The following is a 3,320-nucleotide window of genomic DNA, read 5'->3' as shown; positions in this document are numbered from 1 at the left end:
GATTATTAGAAATGGGTTAATCGAGATGTGAGAGTTAGCCAATAAAAGGCTAGAACTAATGGGCCAAGCAGTGTTTAAAAGAATACAGATTCCGTGTAATTATTTCAGGGAAAGATAGCCTTGTGGGAGCCTGCCACAGCCTGCAGCTCCCCATTCATCTACAAGAAAACCTACCTTTATGCTCACAGAAAAGTTAACAAATCCAGAAAATTGAGTCACATTAAGAAGGAAGTAAAAGGGAAAGAAACATATGCTGTAACTCAGTCAGTTTCCCAAACTACATTTAAAGGAATGAGGGGACATGGGGAATATCCTTGACAAGGATTCTAATGGGTGGTGGATATCTGTGCTTATACAGATTTATCTCTCTATGTTTACCATTCCAAGTCCAGAATCTTCTTATCCTTGGACAAGGCATTGTGTTAATTATGCAATTATGCTTCTCAGAAGCTGAACATTTGCATTGAAGAGTAATGGATTTGGAATACATCCCCAGGAATAATAATGCCAATAGCAGTATGTAGGGATATGTGTTTAATTAAAAGGTCTGAAGTAAAGCTGCAATGTTAAAAAATACATACTAAATAAATTCAGGATATTCATGTATATTTTGTTACAATATCATGTCATGAAATAGATACACATAATATTCTAGGGTAGAAGTAGCTGAGACCAGACTGATGTATGTCTTCTATTCTATCACTTGTCAGAATTGATATGATGTTTTGTAGTTTGTTAGTTCACCGGTCAACATCCTCTTCTCACTGTAGAGGAATTATTATTCCTACAATTTATGAAGACATCTTCCTTTTACACAATAATCCATCCACAAAAATCTGAGATTTATGATAATATAAATAGATACTATGAGCTTTTCTCCAGAATTAAAGTAATATTAGGATTGTAATATGTACACATCTGGTGTAATGAATTTGAAAGTGAACAGGAGGTTTCCTTGAATACATTATCTTGATTTCTATCATTTCCCCATTCTCCCTTTATTCTGTGGACTATATTCCATTCTTTTATGGCTGTACCATGTTTTATTAACCCCTAGCATTTCCTTATGTAACTGTTCTACATTTTATTCTTCTAAACACCACTTAATGACATGACTACCACTTTCACAGTTCCATAGGACCTCCACAAGCATCTTTGTTTCTGGCTGCTTGATCACATGTCCTCTTTCTGATTCCCTCACAGAATGATTGGCCAGAATTTCCTCAGTAGTCAGATATCTAAGATTCAGAAAGATCCAATTTAGAGATGTTTCTGGGCATTTATCGAGTGTTCACCCTGTAAGAGAGTTGCATAGAAACCTGCCTCTTAAGAATTTTGCAGACAAACTCTGTATCCAATTCATCTGGGAAAATGTCATGAAGTAACAATGCTAATTGATAAACAGTCATTAGCAAAAAGTAAGGATGACTGTAACACCCATATATCCTTAAGACCATAGGAGAAGGTATAGTTTCATTGTGTTTACTGTTCTATAACACACTGTGATTAGAGGACAAGGATACTGAGACTGGGGAAGACTATAAATCACTAATCACTGCTGAATCTAAGAACCTATTGCTAAAAACTCATAAATGTAAACTAGTGTGATGAATATTTTTTTAATAATTGCGCAACAGTAAATTTCTTCATCTCCTAGGAATTAGACATTGATGTGAAATGTGATCAAGCATTTCTTCTCAAATGTATTGTCTCAATTATGGAAGACACATGCTCACATTGATATCAACATGAAAATGTTTTGATCAAGTTCACTAATTAAAAACTCCTGCTTTCTGAGTCTTGCAAGCAGGGTGACAAAAAAATCTTTATGTACAGCATTAATGCTTATTTTGTTGTTCTTTTCCTTGGTACTCAATCATAAGTATTGTGAACGTCTTCAGCTTATTTGCTGCCGTCCTCTCAGCCCCAAGGCAGGTCTTCCTGATACCTCAGGGTTTCTGACACACCTCAGAAATGTATTGCAACACTGTTCTTAATCCAGTAATATAGGGCAGAGTTCTCCATTGTCAAGCTGCTGAGTTACACATAGATGGTGTTGAGTATTTTTGTTGTATCCAGTATGGCTCTGTTCTGAAACTTTTATCCATAGTTTATTGGGCCAATGCTTAGGGGTGTCCATCAAAGACTTTCAAGCTCAGGTCTAGGTAATGCCTCAACCAGTTCATATAGGAAATGTTGTCTGCATGAACCACAGTCCTTTTCCTAAGGACAATTAGAGGAAGCTATGTGTGTCAGTGTCCTTTTAGGAAAACTTTGTTGAATCTCTAGGACTCCTCAGTCTAATTCCAGAGATCTGCAGCTGAACTTAGGAGTGGCCATTGCACATAGAAAAGATGCCCCAGTCACTTGAGTCTCTGGCACTCATCAACCCTGTTACTAGTAATGCTGTTGCCACCAGGTAAATGATAGTATGAATTCAATTCACATTAAGAACCTATATGTTCCGGGACTGTGAACAAATGAGGATTAATGTGATTCTGTAGGTTGTACAAATATTCCTGTATTTACAATCACAAAATCTGTAATTTATATAATCATAAAAACTGGTAATTCTTATATCAAGGCCTGGTTCTTTTTTAGAGAGAAAAGGTGGAGTATTATTACATTAGCCAATGGAAGAATGAGGTTTAAGAGTTAAACCTGTCTGGGGAAAAGCATTCCCTGCATCCTCCTAGTTTCTCTATTGAGAGAACTCTTCCATCTGATTGAAAATCTAGTCACCACATCCATGTTAAAATGAACCATATTTTAACCATATTTAAGTCTCAAGGGTCATCTTAATTAACTTAGAAAATAACCATATTTGTGATGCTCTGAAGTTGCATTGATCATGCTTCTCCCATCAGTCACTGGCACAGAGCTTTGGAGGCTGCTCTCCTTTCCATAACAATGTTCAGCAAGAATATGCACAACTTTGATATCAGCTGCAAACTCCTGGGACACTTTCCCAAAAATGTTGTTTAGCATCCTGGACCTCTAATATCCTTAAATGTTACTGGCAAGTCTTTGGTAAACTAAAATCTTATCAAGCAGCAGGAGGAATCTATTCTGGACCTCGGTGACATCACTATAGATTTAATTTAATAAATAACCTCTCCAGTGTTGTAACATAGAGATCTTACAGTCAATTAGACCACGGTCTCTGAATGTTATGGTACTGGTAATGAAAATCAGAGAGATCTCAACAAATATTAGCTGGGAACTGTACAACATTCTTAGCTGCTTCTGCTGTCCTCTAATTCTTAGAGAACTGGTGGATCCACAATGCCCCCTGCTGGTTCTGGTAATGGGCTCTGTAA

This window comes from Alexandromys fortis, unplaced genomic scaffold, assembly GCF_014885135.2.
Source record: "Alexandromys fortis isolate MF-2015 unplaced genomic scaffold, M_Fortis_MF-2015_v1.1 scaffold_333, whole genome shotgun sequence".
NCBI lineage: Eukaryota > Metazoa > Chordata > Mammalia > Rodentia > Cricetidae > Alexandromys > Alexandromys fortis.
This window is presented reverse-complemented; position numbering follows the sequence as displayed.